The sequence below is a fragment of the Jaculus jaculus genome, chromosome 4 (assembly GCF_020740685.1).
Source record: "Jaculus jaculus isolate mJacJac1 chromosome 4, mJacJac1.mat.Y.cur, whole genome shotgun sequence".
Taxonomy (NCBI): Eukaryota; Metazoa; Chordata; class Mammalia; order Rodentia; family Dipodidae; genus Jaculus; species Jaculus jaculus.
In genome coordinates, this window is record NC_059105.1 from 88,474,452 (window position 1) to 88,486,862 (window position 12,411).

Consider the following 12,411-nt stretch of genomic DNA (forward strand, 5'->3'; position numbering starts at 1 on the left):
GAACTTCTTCCTTTAGAAGCAACTTTCTGTCTTGTATGTTCATTCACCACCCATGAAGATGAGCTTTCTCTGACCTGAAGGTGTTCTTATCTTGCCCATAAATAACTGTTGATCCCCATACCACTGGATTTTGAACAGTGGCTCTAGCTCCTACCTGGCCACTCATCACTGACTTGATCCACTGATTTGGCCTTTGCTCATTAGTGCATTGTCAGAGATATTGAATCCATTAGGAGACTAGATCATAGTGTCTACAGTGTATATACATGCCAGTAGAAGATTTTAATTCTACTATATTGACAAGTAGGTTCAAAAAGAGATTCTGCTAAGTCCTTGAGCTACTAGTTAGGACAAGAGGATATTGTTACATGTGTATTATCTTCACATAACCAAGAATGGTTGCATTTTGGAGGATACCAGTTTGGCTTAAGTTGTAAAAGATGCCAAACCAAATCTGAATGTAGTGTTTTTAACCTGAAGACATCCTTGAACTATTTCCCACATTCCATTTTCCCTCATGTTTACTTAAAGAGCAGAAATAAGCATTGGCTGTCTAAAAGAATTAGTAATATGAAGCCTAGTTTGGCTTTAAAAAAACATCAGAGCCAGGCGTGGTGGCACACGCCTTTAATCCCAGAACTCGGGAGGCAGAGGTAAGAGGATTGCCATGAGTTCAAGGCCACTCTGAGACTGCATAGTGAATTCCAGGTCAGCCTGAGCTAGAGTGTGAGACCCTATCTCAAGAAAAAAAAAAAAAAAAAGACATCAGAATAAGCCAGAAATGGTGGCCCAATCCTGTAATTCCAGCACAAAGGAGGCTGAGGTAGGATTGCTCAAGGCAGACCTGGCCTAAATAGTATTAGATGAACTGGAGCTACCTAAGAACACAGACTTTTGGGGTAGTGGGGACATCAGAATTTTGGCTTACAGAGTAGAACCAGTGATAATGTAGAAAATCAGTCTTCAAAGCTCCACTTATGAAAACTTTTAGGACATGCTCCCTCAGAGCAGGTGTGACGAATGAAGACCATGCTAATGGAGTAAGGAAAAGGATTTAGCACTTTGGGTCCTTAAAAAGTGTGTGTTTATATTCAACTCTAGAATGGTTTGAAATTGTAAAGAAATATGAAAGGGTACAGTTGGGTCAATTATGCAATGTTTCTTTTCAGCCACCCCTTGTGTATTCTAAAAATGAAAATGTAAAAGTATAAGTCTTTATGGTATTGCCTGCTAGATATGCTGTTCTTTGGTAGAAATTTCTCATAGTGTGTATTCAAGAAGTGCCTGAAATTGATTTGTGTTGATTTTTAAGTCCATGTAATAATAAATGACATGTGTTTTCTATGGTATTATTGTGTGCTTATCTTAATGATGACACAAACCCAAGGGTTTCTAAGTCACAGTTTGTGCTTATATTTGAATAAAAATACTTGAAATTAAAGATATCCTTACCCTCAACAAACCATGCTATAGGGAAATGTGAATAAAACCTTTTTTGCTTTTTTTAAAAGTCAAAGTTGTAGTTTCTTTTTTTTTCCTCTTTTCTTTTAATTGACAACTTCCATAATTGTAAATAATATCCCATCATAAATCACTCCCTCTCCTCCCACTTTCCCCTTTGAAACTCTGTTCTCCATCATATCTCCTCCCCCTCTAAATCAGTCTCTCTTATTTTGATGTCATGATCTTTTCCTCCTGTTATGATGATCTTGTGTAGGTAGTGTCAGGCACTATGAGGTCAGGGATATCCAGGCCATTTTGTGTCTAGAGGAGCACGTTGTAAGGAGTCCTACCCTTCCTTTGGCTCTTACATTCTTTCCGCCACCTCTTCCACATTAGACCCTGAGCCTTGGAAGGTGTGATAGAGATACTTCAGTGCTGAGTACTCCTCTGTCACTTCTTAGCACCATGGTGTCTTCTGAGTCATCCCAAGTTCACTGCCATCTGAAAAGAGAAGGTTCTCTAACCAAAAGTCAGAGTATCCTTAATACATGAGTATGAACAAGAGAAGTGCTTTCTGGGCAGTTTGGTGAGCATAGTATATACATTTAGCCAGACAGCAGCAGACATTACACTCCTAGGGCTCATGACTACCCCTGTTGTAGGTTTTCAGTATTGGATATATTCCCTCCCATGGAGCGGGCCTCCAGTCAAATTAGAGGGTGGCTGGTTCCCCCATAACAGACGTGCCACTGTTGCTCCCGTTGGCTCATTTGGCCTGGCTGGCTAAATGTAAGGTTTGCAATGTCCACTGTTGGGTATCTTCATTGGTGATTTCTCTCTCTCTCCCATTACATTCTTTTTTGAAATATTTTTATTTATTTGCAAGCAGAGAGCAATAGAGGGAAGAGAATCAGAGTGAGAGAGAGAGAGACAAGAGAGAATTATTTTTATTTTTCAAGGTAGAGTCTCACTCTAGCCCCGGCTGACCTGGAATTCCTTGTGTAGTCTCAGGATGGCCTCAAAACTTATGACAGTTCACTCCTACCTCAGTCTTCTGAATGCTAGGATTAAAGGCATATGCCACCCTGCACAGCTTTTTTTTAATCCAAAATGTATATTGTCTCTATTGTGAGAATCATTATGGTCAGTTTTGTTAGTCATTGTTGCAGTCAGGTTTGCATTGCTTTTAGAAATCACCCAACCAAGAGCAGCTTATGGTGGAAAAAATGGGGGTGGGGTTTGGCTTATAGGCTCAAGGGGGAAGCTCCATGGTGGCAGGGGAAAATATAGCATGAGCAGAGGGTGGACATCACCTCCTGGCCAATATCAGGTGGACAACAGGAACAAGAAAGTATGCCAAGCACTGGCAAGGGTACTCTGGCTATAGTAAAGCCCACCCCCAACAATACAATGCCTTCAAGAGGCATTAATTCCCAAATCTCTATCAGCTAGGAACCTAGCATTCAGAACACCTAAGTTTATGGGGGACACCTGACTCAAACCACCACAGTCAAGTTAAAATTCTTGACTCAATCTGAGATTTTATCCAGACTCCAAGCTCCTTTACCTTCCCATTTACATTTTCAATGGAATGCAATTGTATTGTGTTCATGTTGCACTGAAAGGGAACCATGTATGATTTTTTGGGGGGGGGGGTAAATTATGAAATTTATTTTATGGAAAGTTATGAGGAAAAGCAACAGGAGGGTCTAAGCTGGATTGCACCAGACTCCAGTTTTGGTGAACTGATGAGTTTATGGTGATTGCTTACAAAGCGTGGGTGAGAGTTGCTTACAGTAGCCTGGGTGACCCAAAGAGAGCCGCGTCACATCAGAGTGCCACCCCGTCCTGGATGGTGACCTCCTGGACGCTGAATCATGGAGTCTCCCTTCTAGTTAACACACTTCCTATAACACTGAGCTTCTCTCAAGAACACTTGGAGCTGAGGGAAGGACAGGAGGGAACAATGGCTGGAATCCCCGGCGAGGGTCTTGTGGCTCTCCCCTCCACAATCTGATGGGAAATGTCAGGGTGTTAATAACTCCATTATAATAAGCCTTGTATGACAGTATTGTTCTGTCCCAAAGTTGGCATGGCTACCAGATGTCATGTTCTTCCCAGAGGAAAAATTGCCATACAACACTCTACCCATTGGCTCTTAACTTCTTTTCACCACCTCTTTTCTGAAAAGTTCCTTGAGGCTTGGAAAGAATAGTGTGTCTGCTGTGCTTTGGTGAGCGCTGGGCAGACTTGCTCCTTCAGCAGTCACCTGTTCTGAGCAGTTTCAGAGACTTATCCGCATCCATCACGGACTACCAGAAGTTCTCCACAACCAAGGTAGCTGCAGTAATCCACGGGCGCAGGCACAGACAGTTAGAGGTGATTTGAAAGGCGCATCTTATCCACCTCATACAACAAAAGTAGTTGCTTCCCCAAGGGGGGGGGTCTGTGACCTCTCCCATCACAGACTTTTTTTTTAAACCAATTTTCAATTATTTTATTTTCTTTTTTTAAATTTTTATTTCTTTATTTAATTTTTAAATTTTTATTAACATTTTCCATGATTATAAAATATATCCCATGGTAATTCCCTCCCTCCCCACCCCCACACTTTCCCATTTGAAATTCCATTCTCCATCATATTACCTCCCCATTACAATCATTGTAATTACATATGTACAATATCAACCTATTAAGTATCCTCCTCCCTTCCTTTCTCTATCCTTTATGTCTCCTTTTTACCCTACTGGCCTCTGCTACTAAGTATTTTCATTCTCATGCAGAAGCCCAATCATCTGTAGCTAGGATCCACATATGAGAGAGAACATGTGGCGCTTGGCTTTCTGGGCCTGGGTTACCTCACTTAGTATAATATGTTCCAGGTCCATCCATTTTTCTGCAAATTTCATAACTTCATTTTTCTTTACCGCTGAGTAGAACTCCATTGTATAAATGTGTCACATCTTCATTATCCACTCATCTGTTGAGGGACATCTAGGCTGGTTCCATTTCCCAGCTATTATAAATTGAGCAGCAATAAACATGGTTGAGCATGTAAGGAAATGAGATGAGTCCTTTGGATATATGCCTAGGAGTGCTATAGCAGGGTCATACAGTAGATCAATCTTTAGCTGTTTTAGGAACCTCCACACTGTTTTCCACAATGGCTGGACCAGATTGCATTCCCACCAGCAGTGTAGAAGGGTTCCTTTTTTTTCCACATGTCCGCCAACATTTATGATCATTTGTTTTCATGATGGTGGCCAATCTGACAGGAGTGAGATGGAATCTCAATGTAGTTTTAATCTGCATTTCCCTGATGACTAGTGACGTAGAACATTTTTTTAGATGCTTATATGCCATTCGTATTTCTTCCTTTGAGAACTCTCTATTTAGCTCCATAGCCCATTTTTGGATTGGCTTGTTTGATTCCTTATTATTTAACTTTTTCAGTTCTTTGTATATCCTAGATATTAATCCTCTACCAGATATATAGCTGGCGAAGATTTTTTCCCATTCTGTAGGTTGCCTCTTTGCTTTTTTCACTGTGTCCTTTGCAGTGCAAAATCTTTGTAATTTCATGAGGTCCCAGTGATTAATCTGTGGTTTTATTGCCTGAGCAATTGGGGTTGTATTCAGAAAGTCTTTGCCAAGACCAATATGTTGAAGAGTTTCCCCTACTTTTTCCTCTAGCAATTTCAGAGTTTCAGGTCTGATGTTAAGGTCTTTAATCCATTTGGACTTAATTCTTGTGCATGGCGAGAGAGAAGAATCTATTTTCATCCTTCTGCAGATATATATACAGTTTTCAAAACACCATTTGCTGAAGAGGTTGTCTCTTCTCCAATGAGTATTTTTGGCATTTTTATCGAATATCAGGTGGCTATAGCTACTTGAGCTTACATCTGGGTCCTCTATTACTTCCACTGATCTACATGTCTGTTTTTGTGCCAGTACCATGCTGTTTTTGTTACTATGGCTCTGTAGTATAGGTTAAAATCAGGTATGGTGATACCACCAGCCTCTTTTTTGTTGCTCAGTATTATTTTAGATATTCGAGGTTTTTTGTGATTCCAAATGAATTTTTGGATTGTTTTTTCTATTTCCATGAAGAAAGCCTTTGGAATTTTGATAGGGATTGCATTAAATGTGTAGATTGCTTTTGGTAAGATTGCCATTTTCACGATATTGATTCTTCCAATCCAGGAACAAGGGATGTTTCTCCACTTTCTAGTGTCTTCTGCAATTTCATGCTTGAGTGTTTTAAAGTTCTCATTGTAGAGATTCTTTACTTCCTTGGTTAGGTTTATTCCAAGGTACTTTTTTTTTTTTTGATGCAATTATGAACGGGAGTGATTCTCTGATTTCATCCTCTGTGTTTTTGTTGTTAGCATATATGAAGGCTACTGATTTCTGTGTATTTATTTTGTATCCTGCTACATTGCTGTAGGTTTTGATCAGCTCTAACAGTTTGCTAGTAGAGTCTTTAGGGTCCTTTATGTATAGAATCATGTCATCTGCAAATAATGATAACTTGATCTCTTCCTTTCCAATTTGTATCCCTTTTATGTGTGTCTCTTGCCTTATTGCTATGGCTAAGACTTCCAAAACTGTATTAAATAAAAGTGGGGACAGTGGACACCCTTGTCTTGTTCCTGATTTTAGTGGAAAAGCTTCCAGTTTTTCCCCATTTAGTAATATGTTGGCTGTAGGCTTGTCATAAATAGCCTTTATTATATTGAGATATGTTCCTTCTATTCCCAGTCTCTGTAGGACTTTTATCATGAAGGGATGTTGCATTTTGTCAAATGCTTTCTCTGCGTCTAATGAGATGATCATGTGATTTTTGTCCTTCAACCCGTTTATGTAATGTATTACATTTATAGATTTGCGTATGTTGAACCATCGCTGCATCTCTGGGATAAAGCCTACTTGGTCAGGGTGAATGATTTTTTTGATATATTCTTATATTCTGTTTGCCAATATTTTGTTGAGAATGCTTGCATCTATGTTCATGAGGGAGATTGGTCTGTAATTTTCTTTTTTTGGTCTATCTTTGCCTGGTTTTGGTATCAGGGTGATGATGGCCTTATAGAAGGAGTTTGGTAGAATTCCTTCTTTTTCTATTTCCTGGAAAAGCTTAAGAAGCAATGGTGTTAGCTCTTCCTTAAAAGTCTGGTAAAATTCAGCAGTGAATCCATCTGGGCCTGGGCTTTTTTTAGTTGGGAGATTATTGATAACTGTTCGGATTTCCATGTTTGTTATAGGTCTATTTAAGTGATTAATCTCATTTTGATTTAATTTAGGTAGGTCATATAGATCAAGGAAATCATTCATTTCCTTCAGATTTTCATACTTTGTGGAGTATATGCTTTTATAGTATGTCCCTATGATTTTTTGAATTTCTCTGGAATCTGTTGTGATGTTACCTTGTTCATCCCTGATTTTATTAATTTGTGTCTCTTCTCTCTTTCTTTTGGTCAGATTTGCTAAGGGTTTATCAATCTTGTTTATCCTTTCAAAGAACCAACTCTTTGTTTCATTAATTCTTTGGATTGTTCTTTTGGTTTCTATTTCATTAATTTCTGCCCTAATCTTTATTATTTCTTCCCGTCTACTGATTTTTGGTTTGCCTTGTTCTTCTTTTTCCAAGGCTTTAAGGTGAAGCATTAGGTCGTTTACTTGCGACCTTTCTAATTTCTTAATATAGGCACTTACGGCTATTAATTTACCTCTTAGAACTGCCTTCATTGTGTCCCAGAGATTTTGGTATGTTGTGTTCTCATTATCATTTGACTCTATAAAGTTTTTGATTTCCTTTTTGATTTCTTCATTGACCCATTCATCATTTAGTAGTGTATTGTTTAGTTTCCATGATTTTGTGTATGCTCTATAGCCTTTCTTGCTACTGATTTGTAGTTTAATTCCATTGTGGTCAGATAGAATGCAAGGAATTATTTCAATTTTCCTGAATTTGTTAAGATTTGCTTTGTGTCCTAATATATGGTCTATTTTAGAGAATGTTCCATGTTCTGCTGAAAAGAATGTATGTTCTGCAGCCTTTGGATGAAATGTCCTGTATATATCTGTTAAGTCCATTCCTTCTATGACCTCATTTAGTCCAGATGCCTCTCTGCTTTTTTTTTTTCCCGGGATGACCTGTCAATTGATGAGAGTGGGGTGTTAAAGTCACCCACCACCACTGTGTTTGGTGTTATCTGTGACCTTAGTTCTAATAGTGTTTGTTTGACAAATTTGGGAGCCCCCATGTTAGATGCATATATGTTTAGGATTGTAATGTCCTCCTGTTGGGGTGTGCCCTTAATCAATATAAAGTGACCTTCCTTATCTTTCTTGACTAACGTTGGACTAAAGTCTACCCTGTCCGATATTAGGATAGCAACCCCTGCTTGTTTTCTAGGCCCATTTGCTTGAAACACCGTCTTCCAACCTTTCACCCTAAGGTAATAACTATCCTTTGTAGAAAGGTGAGTTTCTTGGAGACAACAAATTGTAGGATCCTGCTTTTTAACCCAGTCTGCGAATCTATGTCTTTTCATTGGGGCATTGAGGCCGTTGATATTAAGAGATATTATTGAAAGGTGTGTATTTATGTTTGCCATTTTTGTGTGTGTGTGTTTGGTTCTGGTTCTACCTGTGCTCTCTTCTGTTACCTCGTATTTGAGTATTGCTTGTTTTTTCTAGGTTCCTTATATGTGTGCTTTTCCTTTTCTTCAGCATGGAGGATTCTATCAAGTATTTTTTGTAGAGCTGGTTTTTTCTTCAAATACTCCTTTAACCTGCTTTTTTCATGGAATGTCCTTATTTCTCCGTCTATTTGAATGGATAACTTTGCAGGATAAAGTAACCTTGGTTGACAGTTGTTATCTTTCAGAACTTGGAATATATCACCCCAAGCCCTTCTGGCTTTAAAAGTTTGTGTTGAATAATCTGCTGTAATCCTGATGGGCTTACTTTGTAGGTAACTTGATTTTTCTCTCTAACTGCTTTCAATATTTTTTCTTTGGTGTGTGTGTTTGGAAGTTTGATTATAATATGGCGAGGAGAGGTTCTTTCTGGGTTTTGTCTGGCTGGGGTTCTAAAGGCTTCCTGTATCTGCATTGGCACCTCTTTCCCAATTTGGGGGAAATTTTCTTCTATGATTTTGTTGAAGACACCTACTATACCTTTTGAGTGAAATTCTTCTCCTTCTACTATGCCCTGAATTCTAATATTTGATCTTTTCATAGTGTCCCAAATATCTTGAAATTCCCACTCATACTTTTCTATAAGTTTGTCTTTCTTGTTGGCCTGTATTAGATCTGCCACCTGGTCTTCTAGCTTAGATATTCTGTCCTCTCCTTCATCCATTCTACTGGTGAGATTTTCTACAGAGTTTTTTATTTCATTGACTGTGTTCTTCATTGCTAGTAATTCTGACTGGTTTTTCTTTATTATTTCTATTTCCTTATTTATGTCTTGTATTGCCTTCTTTATTTCATGGAATTGGTGTCCTGCATCTTCTTTGATTCCTTTGATTTCCTCTTTAAGTTCCTCTTTGACTCCTTTGGTTTGTTCTCTGACTTCTTTGAACATATTTACAATCATTCTTTTGAAATCTTTTTCAGGCATTTCCTCTAACTCGTTCTCACTGGAGGTCATTTCTGATGCATTAATATTTTTAGGTGGATTTATATCGTCTTGCTTTTTAGTGTTTCTTGTGTTATAATGTATATATTTTTGCATCTTGGATTAAGTTAATGCTTGGATTTTCTAGCTAGCTGGGTATTCTTAGCTGTATCAATTGATTTGATGTTATATATTTTCAGGGTAGGAGCTTAAGGTGTTAGTTGTTGCTCTTAAGACTCTGAGAGTATCTACAAAGGTGCTCCTAGGGGTTGAGTTTCCCTGCTATGGGAGTATTCAAGTAGGCTGAGTGGAATAAAACACCAGTAGATTCTAAAAGTTAACTAAACACTGTACCCATTCAGTCAAAAACAGCCCCAAGTATGTATGCCAGAGTAGTTATTATAACAACCAGATCCTCTATCAACAGAGAGGTTAAGATTTCTGGTCTTTTGAGGGATCCCAGTCAGCTTGTGACCAAGTGAGACCCTTCCCTGGTGCAAACCCAGTTACCTTGGATGATTTTGGTCTCAGTCAAGTTGCTGCCTGGGTCGTCGGGCTGCTGTTCTGATTTCTGGAGCTGGGCACTGGCTTTTCCTGCGGGGCAGACCTAGCCTTGCAAGTGTGGCCCTGCAGATCAGCACCCCCACTGCTGGAACTGCTGCTGCTTCTGGGTCTGCTGTTGTTGCCACTCCTGGGTCTGCCGCTGCTAATGCTCCTGGGTCTGCTGTTGCTGGGGCCGCTGGTACCGGTTCCGGAGCTGCCAATGTTGCTGCCAAACTCTGCTCCTGCTTGGGTCCCACTGTCAGCTCAAGTTGCCGTGGCCGGGTCCCGGGACGCTGCTCTGTTCGCTGGAGCTGGGCTCAGGCGGTGGGGGCGGGGAGGTAGCCGCCGCTGCTCTGGTTCTCTTGCTGCTCCACGTGTTCTTCTACCTCGTGGTCTGCTCCTCTGCTGCTCACTGCCGCTCTCCCTTCAAGTTTCCTGAGTTGCGGAGAGCGCAGTGTGAGGGGAAGTGCCCGCACCTGGCTTTTTCTGCAGCTGGAGCCGAGTCTGGCGGCTTTCTCGTGCGCCCTGCAGCCGCGGTGGTTGGCGGAGCTGCCGGGGCTGCTTTTGCTGGCCTGTGCAGGCTCTGGATGCTCTGGATCTCTCCTACTTCTCCACTGCCGCTTCAGTTTCCTATACACCTCACTTTTTAGTAAAAGTGTGTATTTTGCTGAGGTTTTTTGGTCTTTTTTCCCCCCAGGCTGCTTTGGCATGGTACCTGCGCCACCATCTTAACTGGAAGTTCCCATGTATGATTTTTTAATTACTGTAGGAAAACACTATCTCTGAGTTGCATCCCCAACCCTTGATTTTAAGTTACTGTAATGTGGAGCTAGATGTGATAACACATGCCTTTAATCCCAGCACTCGGGAGGCAGAGTTAGGAGGATCGCTGTGAGTTTAAGATCAGCCTGGAACTACAGAGTGAGTTCCAGGTCAGCTTGGGCTACAGTGAGATACTACTTTGGAAAAAAAATTAATATAATGTGTAATGTTTTCTTTCTTTGATCCTTATTCATTGGTACATAGAGTTCCTGCAGTTAGTTTCTATTAAAATTAACCCATTAGATTTCTTTGTCTATCCTTCCCTTCCTCCCTTTCCCTTTTTTGGTTTTTGAAGCAAGGTCTCATGTTTCACTCTATATCTCAGGCTGGCTTTGGACTCATCATGGTCCTCCTACCTCAGCCTCCTGAGTGTAGAATTAACGACATCACCACACCCTGCTACCAGTACCTTTTTCTCAAAATATGTCTGTATGGTTCCATGATGCAGGATGATGGTTCTATGAGATGGGGTGATGCCTGAAAAGCATTCATAACAAGCTTTTAGCATGCTGTCTATGATGTAGCACTGAAGAGGCAGCTGTGTCTTAAGGAGGTGGAAAATGCATGGTATTCATTTTTAATTTGTGCTGATTTTATTGATTTTAAATATAACAAATCTTTAAATGAGTGTTAGTCTTATTTGTTTGCTATATTTTCTTAGAGAGGCTGGATAAGATGTTTACTTGTTACTTAATATAACCCTCCACCTCAGCCACCACCACCAAATTGAGCTTTCTGCACAACAACTTAGAAAACCTTTTGAAATTTTTTGCTTATTTTGTTGTAATTTCCAATATTGTAAATAGTTTCTATTCAAGTTTTTCATGCAAGAAGAGGTAAAAGTATTCCCTCATGATTTTGGGTTTCTTTGTATGCTTGAAATATTTCACAGTTAAGGACCATTTCAATAAGTGAGGATGCTGGAGCACTTTGGTGCCTTTGTATTTGTTCAGGCAAGGGGGCCTAAGAAGATGGCTCAGTGTTTAAAGATACTTGCTTACAGTTAGCCTGCCAGCCCAGATCCAGTCTTCCCCAGCTCCCGTGTAAAGCCAGGCTCAAGGTGGCTCACATCTGATCCCAGTGTGCCTACAGCAACAGGAAGCAGAGGCGCAGGAGAATCTGGAAGCTCACAAGCCAGCTAGAGTAGCTAGCATACATAGTCACTAAATAACATGAGAGACCCATCTCACAAAGAAGGTAGAAGGAGAGGACAGACACATAAGTTGTCCTCTGACCTCCACACGTGCCCTGGGACTTGTGCATGCCTGTGCACATACATGCCCCAAATAAAAATTTTAAATATCCAGGAAAATAATGCATTAGGGGCTTGACAAGACTGCTTTATTTATTTCTACCTGTTGCGCAGAAGGGAAGGAATGGGCAGGTTGAAAGGAGGAGGTTCTCTCCACTGGTAAAGCAGTACAGCAGAAATTTTGGAAACTGCTGCTTTATTATACTTGTAAAGATCTTGGGTCAATAGTCAACTGAAATGACCATGTGACCAGTAGTAACCCCTTATTGATGAAATGGAGGAGGGGAAAATACCAAGGCATTCATGGGCAATAAGGGAGTGAAATTGTTCACTGGTGAGTTTTTGTGTTTGATAATGTGTATACTAAACTTTTTAAAGTTGCATGTTAGCCCAATATAGTTTTTTCTCTGCTTTATGCTTTGAGTAAAAGGGGTGGGCTGGGTAGGAAGATGAGTTAATGGTTCCTCCATTATGTACCACAAAATACTTTTGCTGTCAGTGTTTGTATCCTGGTTGGCTCTGAGCATACAGGCTGACTGATGGTAGGGTGGAATCTGACATGGCAGCTGGTTAGGTAAGGCATATGACAGTACTTGCCTTGACGGTCTCTAGAAACTTGTTCTAGAAATTATCAATTAAAAGCACTTTATTTTTACTTCTGAATGTTAAAATTGGATAGAAACCAAGTAGTGACCATGTGTGATTTATGCTTCCAAATGTGA